This window comes from Syngnathus scovelli, chromosome 21 (genome assembly GCF_024217435.2).
Source record: "Syngnathus scovelli strain Florida chromosome 21, RoL_Ssco_1.2, whole genome shotgun sequence".
Classification (NCBI taxonomy): domain Eukaryota; kingdom Metazoa; phylum Chordata; class Actinopteri; order Syngnathiformes; family Syngnathidae; genus Syngnathus; species Syngnathus scovelli.
Window position 1 is genome coordinate 7,071,577 of NC_090867.1, and position 15,775 is coordinate 7,087,351.

The 15,775-nt window shown below is 44.6% G+C and overlaps 1 protein-coding gene and 1 long non-coding RNA gene across 6 annotated transcripts in view; one reads left to right on the plus strand and one right to left on the minus strand.

The window, feature by feature from the left end:
• The window catches only part of rpl38 (ribosomal protein L38), a 46,855-nt gene that overhangs the window by 1,535 nt on the left and 29,545 nt on the right, over positions 1-15,775 (minus strand). The window lies entirely within an intron of this gene.
• Positions 184-1,795, plus strand: LOC125991755 (uncharacterized). 5 transcript variants are annotated; one of them, XR_007489442.2, is made up of 5 exons: positions 184-357; positions 893-988; positions 1,044-1,131; positions 1,245-1,497; positions 1,576-1,795. It is a non-coding gene; the product is annotated as an uncharacterized lncRNA (long non-coding RNA). The 5 variants fall into 5 exon arrangements; XR_007489443.2 differs by having other exon boundaries at positions 188-357; positions 893-962; XR_007489440.2 differs by having other exon boundaries at positions 185-357; positions 1,044-1,497.

The window sequence follows — 15,775 nt, forward strand, 5'->3', positions numbered from 1 at the left end:
AGAATTCTGACTTTTTTTTCAGAATTCTGACTTTAAAGTGAGAATTCTCATTTTTTAATCAGAATTCTTTAAGTCAAATTCTGAGAAAAAAGTCAGAATCCTGTCACCCCCTTTTTTTTTTCTTCACTGGCCCTAATCCTCTTCCGTAGAAAAGCATACTAAAAAATGTTATAATTTAAAAAAAAAAAAAAAGTAAATTAAATTATCTCAAAGTAAGGGGTGGAGCCTACGACACCAAAATAAAAACAAACAAAACGGTAATCTCGCTTCTGATTTGTCTCGCGATACTCAAGTTAGGCGGTAGTAATGGTTAGCGGAGCAGCTGGCGTCACTGTCAAGATTCCCGGGTTCTGTCAGGTTTGTAAATCGCGGTCGTTCTGGTCACCGGAAACACATTAAGGGATACCTTTGGTCATTAGCCATATTAACATTTGTTCTATTCTACAAATATGGCTTAATCAAATCCCTGAAGTTTATTAAAAACTGTCGCTGCGGGCGGGGGAATGCCCGCGATAGTCGCCGAGGCTAACGTTGCCCGGCAAGCTAGCCGCCCCTCCCCCCCCATATATTAAAAAATAATTTTCTCAACGGATTTACGTGATTTACGAAAAAACTTTCGACGGAATAATAATAATTACTCACATTACCCTTAAATTTCAACATAATAGATTTCTTATAAAGGTAGTATATAGGCCTAATTGGGGCGCCCCAAAACGGAATCAATTTTGTGACGTCATAACCGGGGCGCCATATTTCTTCCCCAGGCAGCAAAAGTGCCTGTCAAGCGGCAATGTTTCAGGCTATATATCTCTTGTCCCTAAAAGGTGTTGTGTTATTTCTTTTTTGATATTGTGCATTTACTTGATACTAAATCAGTGTCTGCGTTATACAGGTTGACCAAAGGTACCCTTTAAGGTTGTCCTGGACGTCACTATGCTGTGTGCAAAGCTTGAAATCCCACTGTGAGGCCACATTGAGACTGAAGACGGTAACTTTTTTTCAATTTTGTGTCAAAATAATCACCGGAAATCAAATCCCGTCAGAAGGAAATGCCACTAAATGCCACATTGCTGAGCCCACCAGATCCAGGATGAGCTGCTTGAGGCTTCAGCATCCATCTTGCATTGTAAGGTAAAAACTGCAAGTACAATATATTGCAATACTTACAGATGAGGACAAAGAACTGTCAAAAATGAGAGTCGGTTGGTTGCTAATTCTTTGAACGTTGTAATTTTGCCACAAAGAGGCTTCAGAGCTCCACACCCTGTATAACAGATTGCATAGAAATGCTTCAAGCTACCCAAGATGACCTTCCAGAATGATTCAGATGATGACTGAAAAGTTCTCGACAGACTGAAGAATTGATGAAAAAATAACGATGCATCTGTCTCGTATGACATTGAGATAACTGATGCTGAATATACTGAGCTGACTCAGCACATCCGAAGGAAAACGAATCGTGCCAACTTTCCCACATTGATGTGAATACTTGACCAGGTGCCCATCGGCCATTTTACCAAATATCAACAGTCTCTGTTGAGGCTCATTATAACACCAACCTTTGACCTCTCGCAGCATTCAGAGACTTTTCTCTGCATCAAACAGAAGCCTTACCCACCTGCGATAATCCATGCAGAACAAATGCATCAATAATTTGATGCTTGAGAAATGATTGACAGCTCTGATGATGATGATGATGATGATGATGATGATGATGATGACATAATCAAAGTCTTGAACACAAAGCCGAAAAGACTTCTGTAATGGTAAGTCAGTATTTTTTGTCTAACAAAAGAGCTACATTTAATTTTAGTCAGAGTTATTTCAATATACAATGTCAGGACAGGAGAAAGAAAAAATGAATAAATACAAATAAAATTAAATCAGGCACACCCTGATTTTCCAGGCCTTGCCCATTAGCCATATGCTGGTTCCACAGAGCATCTTTAAAACTCTTAAAGATACCCTGTTGTGTTTTCTAAAAGGTTGCAATTATGCTTCTTGACACGAGAGGGCAGTATTGAAATGCATTTTTTTCCCAGCTCAAATGAGGCAAAAGTGTTACGTTTTGATGTCATAAAAAATGAAAATAATCAGGAACTTAGCTAAAAATGCAAATGAGATAATTTTAGCCATCATGTGTGAAGTTCAATTCAATTTTTAAAACTGACATGCTATAGAAACTTAAAATGGAATATAGTCCTTGTAGAAATCATTTGGGGGAGCTGTGGCTTCATTTTGTGAATTCTGCAAGCCATGCCTGTTTTGAGTGTTATTTTTGAACAAACATTTGCTGAGTAAATGAGTCAGCCTGCTGCAGCCAAACATGAAAATAATAATTATGACCATTACTTCCCCCGCACGGGGACACCAATCAAGAAGTTCACTTGATATTCTTCAGCAGACATTTTGCTTCCAATTTTGTTAATGCAGATCAAAATGCACGGCCAGTGAGTCCTAATACTCCATTTGGATAAAAAGTAAACAAACACTCATATGTGCCCGTCAAGGGAAATGAAGCTTACTTGTGATTTCCTCTCACTTTGTCAATATTTGAAGCACCCCGCCTTGAAGAGCACAAAGCAAATAAGCGTCTGATTTTTGGCAAGCTGGCGAGATTGTAGTCAGTATGTTTTCCATACAAACTTAAGGCGTGACGAGAAGAGGGAAATAAAACGATAAACTCCATAAGCAAGGTTGAAAATAGATTCTCCGTCTCATTTCTCCAATGGGCCCCGCAGCCACATTGGCACTTAATCAGGGTACTTAGAGAACTTATCTCTCTTTGTGATATCACCCGTTGCCCTAAGAATTCATATTAACATCTTTTGCTTTTTTTTCATCGTTGCCTCCAGCGACCAAGAGAAGCTTGAAGGTGTATTAAAGGGGGGTGGGGGGGCTAATGATCCAATTGAAACGAAAACAGCGAGCTATTAAGTAACTGCTTGGACATACCAAGTGTGAAAAAGCTGCGGAAAATTTGAGCCCCCTTTTTTCACGTACAAATAGTACCTAAAAAATTGATTTGAGTACTGTAATAATTTGTGCTTTACTGTAGCTAATTAGTTAGCATAGCGTAAGGATATGCAGTTTTAGCGTGGGAAAACTTGACCTACTTTTATCACTGACATGGCAAAATAGACGTTTTGTACGGTGTCAATTGCCGTGACCCCCCCAGCGAGATGCGACTAAAGAGTCGAGAGGCTGAAGTAGCCTCGGATGTCGGACGGGCATTATAATTGCCCCTCAACCGAGCGCTGTCCCACCCGATCTAAGTCTCTCCTCAGAGCTGCTGTGACAGGTGCATGGCTTCTCCATGAATTATGGAACACCCCCGTGGGGCAAACGGTGGTCCGAAATGCAGCGAAGGGCCCGGTAGCCTTCATCCGTGTGACATCCTTCATTCCATACAAATTCAAGTGACAGCGCGGCTGTCCTTTGTTAGTTTGCTGCCAAGGTCGAAGTCTTCAAATTTGAAAAACCGCATCGAGACAAACTTCGAAATAAACCCACAAGTCATTTAAAAAAATTGACCTTGCTCCTAAATATGTATGCCATTCTAGAAATAGAAAAACAAAGATCTGCAAAGTTTAACCACACATGGAGGGAAACTGTTTATAATGAAATGATCGTACAGTCAAGCTATGCTAACAGAATGCTACGTAATAATCAGTGATGCTCAAAGGGGAAGTTTTGGTTACACGGTGTTGTCGTGGTTGAACGTGCAGGCTGGGGAGGTGATTAAAAAGCCATTAGCCCAATGATTCTGGCAGGTAATTCACCAAGCAGTCATCAGAAAACCCAGTTAGCGTCCAGGAGAGGCGAAAGAAATGACTCAAGAAGAAATTATATCAAATTGCTAGTGCGCCAAAAAAAAAAAAAAAAATCCCCTCCTGCTAAATCACTGTCATTCCCTAAGATTTCATTTTATATCACCTGGCAGGCAATGTAACGACAAACTCGTACGTTCAATGGAATCATAACACAAGAGCGCAAGGCCGGGGAAAAAAAAAAGTCTTTGAGCCGTGACGCTTATTGCGTTGATGTGATTTTTCTAATGTGTATTCGTACTCTACATTGACCAGCATCTCTGCTTCTGTTCTAATCTATTTCCATTCACGCCTTATTTGCTTCCATCTTTCACTCCGAGCTCCATTATCTTTGGCAATTGCCTCCCGCTGTTTGACAATATGAGGCCGTCAGCCAAAACGTGCGACGCCGTCGTGGCGCAGCGGAATCTTTCGCGCGGTCACGCCGCTGTTATGCCATATTTCCCGACATGTTTGTAATAAATACACCGGAGGCGGGACTTCTCGGTAGTTAGAAGCACAGGGACGGCAATAAAGCCAAGACAAGTTAAAAAGATCAAATACAAGATGATGATGAATTTACCGCCGCTCGACAGCTAGAGTAAACTCATCCCAAAGTGTTAGTGGTTAGCTTAAAGCTAATTGCTTGAACTCACAGAGCAATTGGCAGCGTTCTGTTTCAGATATCTCTCAAAGCCCCGAGGCTGAGCTTCTTCTCTCCGTCTCCTTTATTTATTTATTTCTTCCAAGTGTCTCGTCTGGGCCAATTAGAGCTGCTGTAATTCATAACTTTGACTTTTTTTTATATTCCACATCCTTCTCACTGGCTCGCTCTGGACTTTGAAGGTGGAGTCCAAGCAGCTCACTCGCCGTCTTTGAATTATATTCCAAAAAATGCCCCCAAGATTTCAGCAGTGACGTTATTGAAAGCCGCAATGACAAAACTCTCACGACAATTAGTATGGCGACCAAGCTACGCCTTGCCGCCTTATCGCCTGAATCCCACATAGTATTCATTATCTCCTCTTCTTATTGCACGTCGGCGCTCGCTATCTTCACTCCCATTAACGCCGTGCCTGTAATTGCATTAGCGGCGACAAAAGAGGGATACACACGTGTGTTGCGTGCTCTGCGCGCTAAGTCGCTAGTTGAATTTTAATTGTTTTGGTGGGGGGGACAATTTTTGTCAATATTTGTCCCTGGGTGGCGCATTTCAAATCCGACTATCAGCTCAGCCCGATCGATCATGTTTGATGCTAGAACTCTTTGGAGCACAAACGCAAAATCCCCGAGCTGCTAGCGTTCTCATTTTCAACCGAGCTCAACTTCTAAACGATCACCACTTTGTAAGTCGACTAAAGCTCGTATTTACAGGTAAGGCGGCTTTTCACCAAAACGCCGCTTTTCTTAAGATACTCGCCCCGAAGCGGCGCTGCTTTGCCTTGCCCGTGACCGCACGTATTTCCAAGGTCCAATCGGATTAGAGACAGTGAGATGGTAGAATTGAAATAGTCGGTACGGCGAAATGGCTCGTGATCCTCAGACGGCATTAACCCGGCCCACTGTGGAGGCACCGTGGTGCTGCTGGAGTGTGGAAGAGATCATCGAGTGGGCGAGAGAAAGGGGGGGGGGTCCTCCTCTGTGGTGCCATTGTGATCCGGCTAGATCAGTCTGAGGAATCCCCGCAGATCGCTTACTGGGAGGCAATCGGAGGAGAGCGCGAGTCTGGCCTTTTCAACAGATGAACTCAGTCACAGAATTTTGGACAGGTGCTCGTAAGCTAGGCTACAGCGCCGCTCTGTCCCCCAGCCGTCCTTGAAATCGTTCCATCGGCAGGACAACTCGTTTCCTCTTTGCGCGGATATCGATGCCCCGCTGAGACTAATTTCTCCATGAGAATAAAAAGCATAGATATTAGCATGAGGCGCGCCGCCGCGTGTTGACTCTCCAGACGATTCCCTGCCAGTTGTTCCCCCCGCGGCGTCCGCCAGACGCCATTTTTATCTCCCAAATATCCGAGTAATAGAAAAAGGACTCAATTGCACGCCGAGGGGGCTGACGTATGAAAGCACCTCACTTGACCGAGACTTATTACCGGCGCTTTGGTGAAGTGATGTCTTCTCGATATTGCGTCTGATAAGATGGCAATTTCAATAAGAGGCTTGGCCGCCTTGTGCACTCCCCCCGGGCTGGGAGGCCGGACTAAAAGGGATATATTTCACCAGGGCCAACTTGATCAAATTAGCATTTGCAAAAAGTGAGATCAAAGCAGTGTTGCCAGGGCTTCCTTCACGTAAGAACTTTGCTCCATTTTGAAGGCGGGGAAGGTAGTCTCATGGTCGGAGTCACATCTATTTTCCACCTCGAAAGAAGATGCTGCAGTCTTTATTGTACTCCGTGACGGGGGCCGCGGGCATTTTGGCGATGTGCACAGCCCCAAATTAAGATGACAGGCCTGATGGTGAACAGATCACACAGCTTATCAAACCCAAGATAGTGTGTGTGTGTGTGTGTGTGGAATGACAAACTCACAGAATGTGTGCAACGGGGTCCGCCACAGACGTCTGTATCACGCTCGTCTATAGCTGAAGTGAGCCGTCGCACATGTGTCAACAGTGACGGCGTAGAAAAGACGGCATAAGTCAGAAAAATGTCATGCGCAAAATACATTATTGGCTTGTTTGCTTTCAAAATCCCAAAAATTGATCTCATCATATTTTCCATTTAGAAATGGAAAGGCAAATTCCTAAAAGGTAAAAAGAAAAACAAAATCACAGCCAGTGTGGGTTTCGTGTAACTAACAAATCCAATTAAAAAATGACAAGCTAAGAAACCGAATGACAGATTCATGATAAGATAAATTAACCGGCAAATTTGGACTTACTCAAATTTTCACGCTGCCGTCAAATGGCAGCAATAAACAGTAAGAATGGCGATATGTTTTTTTTTCTTTCTTACATCATCTGCACTGAAAAAAAAAACACTGAATCAGAGTCAGTGTTGCTTTTTGTGAAACCAAAGAAATCCCATTGTCTCCGAGCGAGTCCACATGGTCTAATTACCCAGCTCCAACTGACAACAACAAAACGCACACCCGCGTGACCCGTTTTCTCCAACCAAAAAAAAAAGAACTTTTTTGCAAACTCTCAGCTGGCGTCGAAACTTGGATCATCAGACAGCTGTATAATTAATCGCCAAAGCCAAGAGGAATTTATTAGAGCGTAAAGGTCACGCTGAGATTTGGGTATATTTTTATATATATATATATTTTTTTTTTGTGGTGGGGCAAGACGAGAAAAATAAAACCAGTCCATCTTATCACATATGCATTGTCTTGTGATAGCGGCGAAATCACATCAGGAATAAACACAGTATGAATTTTTAAGAGCTGATTTCCATTCTTGCCGTCCACTGACCTCTGCTAATCTGCAGAGGTGAATATGAATTTTTTTTCTTCCTTTTTTTTTTTTGCGAGACGCACCCGAGAGGCACAGGTGTTGAATAGGAGCATATGTATATTTCATTAGCGAGCCGCATTTTGATTTGATGCGCCTCGCCGTTATTAAATGCCGTCCACATTGACGCGGCAACAAAGCAAAATGAAGCTAGCCGTTAATCCCAGGTGAAGAATTTTCATTTTTTTTTATACTGGTGGTCACTCGACGAGATTTACCCAAGAGGGTCTTATGGAATGAAAAACTTAGAGCATAAAACAGTTTCCCAAACTATGGAAATTGGCCTTGGATGCGCGGCGGCAGCGCTGACGTCGGATCCTTGACATATTGATCTGCGTTTAGTTGAGATGCAGCACTTCATGCGCTGTGGGCGAAGTGGATGTCTTATTAACGGCCGTTCCAGCGCCAAGGTCTTTCAGGGATACATATTAACATTGGCCTCTACATTATAACGCATGCAAAGAAAATAAATAACTAAAAGAAGTCAAGTTTGTTGTTATGACGGCGTCTGTGCAGACTATTCAATTCGGCAAGGACGTGCTTGAAGTTGATGTCAAAGGTGATTCCAGTGACGCACAAAAAAGATAATTATCACCATAATTACATATATCAATCAGCATGTGTGTGCGCTTATATAAAATTGAAAGTTAGCAAACTAGCTAACCAAATTAGCACCTTAACTTTTTTTTTTTTTTTTTGCTGCGGTAAGTGAGTTTAAGCTGAAAGTGCTCTCGTGCAAGCTACAACAAAGGTCAAGCGTGTGAATTATTAAAAGTCTTTTTCTGGCCTCGGTGACACACTCCGTCGTTTCCAAGACAATTTGCTCGCCGCCATGTGTTTTTCAATCACGTTTTGATACCTTCAGGGATTCATTACTGCTCGAGATTCCTCGCCGCTCGCACTCCGCCCTCGGAGCCTCGTTGAATTTTTTACAAGCCCGCCACATCTGCCCATGTTTCCGCTGCCTTTAAATTGGTGGCGCTCAGCGTTAGCTTGCATGCACGCTTTTGTATCTATACATAATAAATGCAGCGAGATGCGAACGCGTCTTTCGGCTTTGTTTTCCGGACGGACTCAAAGTCATCGCTATTTGACATCTCTCCTTTCTGTCCTCTTTGCATTACAAGTGTAAAAACAAGCTAATCGCTATTATTATCCACCGGTAATTACCCGCCATCCGAGCTGGCTAGCAAACGAAGCCGCTCGTTCGGAATTGAATAGCCAGAGCGCATCTATGTGGCGATTGATTGATTCACGCGCTTGGCAAAGGCGCGAGAGCCAATCATTACTGTCGAGTGGCTGAGCGATGACCTCTTTGCACGTTGTCATACGCGATGCATAAATGCATGCGCATTACCTGCAAATGCGATCGTGACAAACGATCGCCCGTTTGCCTCTTTGCAATGTGACGGGGTGAAGGAAAGACACACAACTCGATAATATCCGCCTAACAATTACAACAACCAATGAGATGTTTCAATCTCGTTATTTATCCTTGTCGAGGAAATCATAAAGAGTAAAAACATGAATTCATTTTTTTTTTCTCCCCCATTTATTCAGACGCCATTATGACTTCAGATTTGTTTCCCGTGTGAGGACGTAAAAATTTATTTCTACAATACATTCAAGGTTGGAAGTAGTAGCCTGAAGGTCACTAGCTTAATGGAGCTTGTTCATGAAGATCTGTTTACAATGTTTAGTAAAGGCCTTCTATTGTATTGAGTTGTTCATTCCACATCGTATTGTGAGTCTGTTCGGTCGCCGCATCAACGAGGAATGTCAAGGATTGCGATGTCCAATAATTTGTTTAATTAGCGTCAATAATGCAATGCAAGGCTCTTCCTGTTGGGGCCAATACCTACAAAATGGCTGCTTCAAAGCAAAATGGCCAATTTGTCTTAAATATAAAAGTCTCCATTTCAAAACACATTGGCGATTTGTCCTCTGGTAAGAGTTCCAGGTACTTGAAGACCAACGTGGATGTTTCAAATGGAGTTGCTAACATCTCTTACAAGTGTGTGTTAATTCGCATTGACGTTACGGATAATTGCTAGCGAGCGTTCCCTCTTTCTCCTTTAAAGTAAACGTCAGTCATCATTAGCAGGCTCATTTGTCCAGTCCCCTCGCCAGCCCCGACAGCGGCTCGCTGACCCTTGCTCTCGGAGCACCCGAGCGACCCTTTCAAGACGGCTTATCGCTTATGAAAAATGACTTCTTAAGAAACCCGATGTGACACATTATCTCAATATTAAACGGGACTCTGAGCGAATAATAAGTTTGCCTTATTAATGGAGGTGCGAGAGAGGCTAAAGGAGCTGCCAAGCCAAGTTAAATGCCGCCGTCAATCCCGCCGCCGCCGGCCTGCCGCAACGTCTCACCTTGCCTGGCATCACGCTATTTATAGAAGCATCAGTGTCCCAGACCCGATGCCAGGTCATTTTCTTCAGAAACGTCGTCCACACAAACCGCAGATGAGAACGATCAAAAAGTCACCTTTAACCCTTTCGCAGTGTCCGTCAAAGTCCGACCCCGAGTAGTCCCATTAAGCTAACACCTCATGCTAGCTTGTATCTCAAACGCTCATACCTATTTTCAGAAGACAATGAAATATTATTGGTTAGTCTAAATGTCAATCACCAAGATAGAAAAGCATCGCAGAACTCCCGGGGATCGTCAATCTTAGGTCTACCCCGAGGCCGACCTCCTAAATATCTCACCGGGGAGTCGTCCTCCGCCCTCTGCCTGAGGCTGCCGACCTTTTTCCAAAGGTCACTTGAATCATTCAGTGTACTCGGCCGGGGAAAGAACGTGCACCCACGATGTAGTAATCGTGACCTGGGGTCGGAAGTCAACATGATCAATATTCAATACTCCTTGAACTTGACGTCGAGTGACGCTTGATTGATAGCCACATTAGCGTCAATGTTAGCGCAGAAACCGACATTGTTTCCAAAATGAAACCCGGGCATCCGGAACACGTCTGATCTCACGCCGACGCTTGTCGGAGCCCGGCGAATTAGACTCAAAGATAAGAGAAGAATTAGCAGTTCATTTGCGGCAGAATTAATCTGTTTCCAGCGCCAATCAAAAGCCGCAAGCGGTGTCATTGTCGCCGCTATCTCGCCTCCCCAGATAGTCGCGGGTCACTCGGTAGGATAAGATTTTTAATTTGGTCACAATGACGGCAGTATCTCGAGCGATGACACACACAATGGGAGTCTTTGTCGCGGCGAGGGGGCTCGCTCGCAAAATGGCAAGCTACCGTCTCGGGAGAAAAATCAGACGGCGGCGCGGTCGTCTTTTCACGCCGACGAAGGCCACACAACAGCACGAGTGTAATTGCAGCAGCAGCCGTTTGATAGCCCGGAATTTAATCGCGGATCATTAATGCGCTGCCATTTAAAACGCCTCGGCATCTCCGGAATATAGAGAAGGTGACATTTAAAAAGCCCCCAGTTCTCCGACCGATGCCAAATATTTTGCAAGTCGCTGCAAATCAATTCGCTGATGAGTTGCCTTGAGATATGAACGGCACAATTACAACGGGGGAATTAGCCGCAAATGAATATCCACTTTGGCAAGGAAGCGCCGCCGGCTGCTGTTTTTCCTCCATTGACATTTTCTACAACTTTTCACGTCGAGAGCCGAGACCTCGTACCTTACATTAAACAAAACATTCAGCCTCGCCTCATACATAACAAACGCTCGGCGCCGCAGAAAACAAAGACGGCAATTTCATTCGCCAACACGTTTCCTGCCTCTCAATGTCAGCTTCGCTCCTGCTGCGGATCGAATCAGGAAATGATGTCGGTACAGCGCACCTGAGGGATATTGCAGACACTCATTCAAAATAATGCGTTTGAGAGATTTAAAAAGATGGGGTGGGCAAACATCCGAGGCCGTTTGCTTAGTTGGGAGGAAAAACAGTCCCTCGACACATGGGCCTGGATTCGATTGACTTTAATGAAAAACAAACAAAAGGAAAACTACTCACGAATTACAAAAATGCTCTAAAATGAATTCGCTAAGACCGACTGGCAACACGCGACCGTTCCTTTTCCTCCAGGGAGCTACTCGATACAAAAATAAGGCAAAGGACGACTCCCAGGAGTCTTTCAGAAATCAGTCGGAGAAATTCAAATTTAGAGGCGCGACAAATCAGCAATGACCTTTTTTTCGTACAGCGCCGACGTTAACGACGCGCTCTCGCGCAACGCGACTAGGCTGCGCATCCGTTACCTGCAAACTTTACCCGCTCATCAATTATGCCGATTTGTTAGCGCCGCTCGAATTCTCCCTATTAGCGTGCCGCGGCGGCAAACAAAATGCATTAAGATTAATTCCAAGCACCTGCCACAGAAGAGGGCGAGCCTTCATCGTGTCGGGTCGAGGATTAAAGCAGAATTGATGGCGTACGTGGGCGGGGAAATAAGTACATACACGGGCAGAGGCCACAACGGCGCGATTTACCAGGCTGAGTTACCGCGGCAAACCTTTGGACGCGTTTTAATTAGCAAGCATTTAACGGCGTTTTTCACGTCGAGTAAGGGGGGGGGTGATGAATTGCATAATTAAAGGGCTCACCGTGTAAATCAACCACGGGGACAGGAGCGGAGAAGCTAATTACACATGCGGCATTGTTCCAGTGTTTTGGACACCTGTTGAATGTATGGATAGCGAGGGGGAATAGTTTTAGCATGCTAATCAAGCTGCAGACGTGAAATGAATGTATTTCTCCAAAAGTCATGATTTAAAATGTTTACATAAATATGAAATAATATGAGGTTGAACGCTGAAAGGTGGCAGTTCTTGGGCGTTCCTCAAGGGTCACTACTTTGACCCCTTCCGTTTAGCCTGTGTATGCTACCCTCATTTGGTTGAAATTCTAAATGTAAAAAACAAATTATTGTCTCGAGAAGCTCGTCAAGACACAGTATGTTCTCTCAGCCTTGGCTCAGTTTTTTTTCTTTGGAATATTTTCTGACAGTGGTTCTAAAGTGCCCTGGACCAGATTGCTACCGATTGCCTCGAGGCCGTCGCAGACGTATTCGCTTAGCAAAGTCCCGCCGACGCAGCACACGAATCACTCCACTAAACAGACTGTGACGCCTAATGTCCCATTCCCTCTAAACGACCCGTCGTCTGTTTTACATGCCACCGTAGCGCAGCTAAACACCTGCCGAGCACTCGGGACGACGCTCGCTACAAGCGCGTGGCTTTACCTAGCCGCTCTCCATTAAGACGCCCAGCATGTCTAATCGAACCCAGCGAACGCCATTGACGCTGACTAAAGGTCATTTCAGGATTGGAGGACATTGTGTCTTTAAAGACTCTAATGTGTGTACATTTGTATTGCCCAACCTTAATGGACTAATTGGGCGAAGGGGTTGACTTCGATTTAAATGTATTAAAATGTTTTTTTTCCCATGGCCTAAAAACAACCGACACCCCTATTAAATTAGTCTCAGTCAGCAATTAATCCACATTCCTTAAAAAAATGAGGTCTTCCGTTCACGAGAGACCCTTTAAGACTTCCAGCGTTCAGCCGGCGAGGGAGATACAAGCAGTCAGAGGGGGAAATTAGACGAGCCGTGTTCCGAGAGTCGACCTGAAGTGGAAGACTTTGCGCAAATATCACAGCGTGACAAATCACAGGCGTTCTCGTTACGGCGGCGGCGAGATGAGTCATGCGCTCACACTTCCTGTCACTTGCTCTGAAGCTGAGGAGATGATAAAGAAACAGAAATGTGCTCATATTTGACGTCTTAATTTTTTCGTTTTTCGTTTTCAGGAATATTCATTCCAAGCTGTTTCCATGTCGGTAGCTGCCGTTAGCTTGTGGAAGAAAAATGAAAATAAACATAGCTTGGCTGCCATTTTTGTCTTATCAGAGTTAACACAATAAGGATGCAACCAAAATAAATAAAGTATGTTAATAGTCTTTAATCGTGCCAAACATCAAATGCTTCACAGGCGAGCGGTGTTAATTGGTTTTCTTTTCAGTGAACTTCACAAAAAGTCGTCTGAAAATTCCCAGGAGATCTTTTATGGTTAAATAACTGCTCAACATACTTCTTTAATAAGCAAACCTAAAATAATATTCGTCTCGCCTCACTCTCTTAAATATTAAGCTCTGTCCAGCGGCTATCTAGACAAACTGTCGTGTACAAACTATCGAAAGTCCAAGTAAAGCGAGCTGACCGAAGCCGCCAATCAAAATCCCGCACTTTGAATGGAGCCTGAGGGCTTTGATATCAAACACTTTCCAAAAGCACGTCGCTTAAATGAAGGCAAGACGAGATTGTCTATGCCTTCACCAATTTGAATTGACTCATTCTGAGACTTGTTACGGAGGTTTGAAAAACGCTTTTTTTCGAAAAAAATAAATAAAAACAGCACAATGATAAATGTGCAGCGTTGCCCCCTCGAGTGGCACTTTGATATCGGGCTAGAATTTGATGTTGCTGACTTCAATAATTATGCTAATGTATATTTTCACCCTGATTAAAATGCCTGTCACATAAAACACAATGTGGCCTTTTAGCCTGAGTCAGTTTTAGGATTAACGTCATCTCCCTCGCCCGTATGCCGGTTTCAATTACCGCCCTCGAAATTGCCCGGCGGGCCGCCGCACCTTCCGCCGGCGACAATCTCCATCTCCCGAAAATTGCGCGACGCGAAATCTCGTCACATCTTTAAAGGAGGAAGTTGATTGGAAAATATGCGGGATTGAATTTGGGTTATACCGGGGGCATCTCTCCCGTCACCACTTGGGATAATTATGGGATGCCAAGAGTGCTGTTTATCTGCAATATTTGTTGTGTCGTCGCTTTTTCCGTTAAAGGACACTTTATTAGGTACAACGGAAAATGACTTTTTCAAATCCAAATGTTGGGTGGTACAGAACTCAAGACAAGAAGTTAAATTATTAATAATTTCAATTTATTAGTATTATAAATATTTTTTTTTTGTACCGGAAAAAGATCCTTAACGTGTTGTTGCAGCGGTTGCCAGGAAGCAGACGTCTGTTGTCGTCAGCGGAATGAATATAAGCGCACACGCAGCCCCCGCCACAATGTTCGTAATCTGCATTGCCGACGTGGACCCCGCACCCCGGGCCGCGATCATAAACCCCTCGAGGCCGTCGAGCGGCTGATAGGATTTGGAGTGACATTGGCGATGCAAGTGCGGATGCATATAGATCATTTCATTGTAGAGGACATCACATTGACTCGCAAATTCCTGCGGCGCATCTTAAAAGTGCTTGGCAAAACAATCCCTGCCATTGCCCTGGCTTCTTCTTCCTCTTCTTCCTCACAGGTGTCAATGTAGCGCATGATGTCGCAGACAGGTGGAGTGTATCTGTGTGTGTGCAGTGGGTGTGTGTAAAGGTTACATAAATAAAGCGGTCCTCCTCTTTTGGGCCACTTTGCAGCTCCCTCCCCAGGCCCGTGACAGCTTCATAGATTAAACCCGGAGAGCTCCAAAGTGCTGCTTAGTATTCCTGTGAGGACGCGCTAAACACGCGCGGTTGCTCGGGTGTCGCTGCCTCCGCATTACCATCAACCCCCCCCCTAAAAAAAAGAGAGAAAAACAGAGGAAAAATTTATTCAATCTGTGACCGAGCTCCTGTAGGCAATTGAAACTGGGAAAAATAACAGGTCATCCCAAAGCCCTCTGAGTCACACGATGAAAAGAAAGCAGAAGATATTAAAAAAAAAAAACTGTTTGATTCCACGTCAATCGATAAAGAAGTGACCACCTGTTGATTTAGTCTTCTTGTCAACAATTCCTCTCTCAAGTCGGAATTCACGCCAGCGTGCTCATTTGTGCCCCGAGAGACCAATTAAACTTAAGCCGGTCACGCTCTGGATTTAAATTTAAAGCGCACCCTCGGCATTCCGTCACGCGTGGTCCTGATGCTGCGGGTGCTTCCTCTTGTGCGCTAACACGCTACAAGCGGGGGCTCCCCCCCCCCCACCCCGTCATTTAAAGCACACACAGGTCTGCCCTGTGAACTCACTCGAGTCTAACAAATGCAGCTCTGGAATCTCATCCGGTGCCGGCAAAGGTGCCGTGTAAATGTGTGTGTGTGTGCGCTACAGTAATGTGATTTTATTTGTCTTTAGAGAGGCTCCGGCTTGTATATGAGGTGGCATAATGGGGTCACAGTAGATGTGCACACCAGGCCGAGGCTCTTATTTCACAAGCGGCGAGATGGAATGTGCAGGGCTAGCTCAGGGGTCTGACTAATGAATTTTCTCCATGGGTAGCCCCTCCCCCCCTCCCTCACCTCGAACCCAACCCCGTCCTCCTCCTCCGCCACCTTCCCGAACTCCACCAGGATATTAAAAGGTGTCAGGCCCCTGCACTGCGGCAGTAATGATACGACGAGGCGGCGCGGCCGAGCGAATGAGCTCGAGCGAATGAAGACTGACGGATGGAGATGACAAATCTAAGTGCGCCGCCCGCCGCCTGTCAATCACACAATTAAGTTTTTTTTTCGGAGAC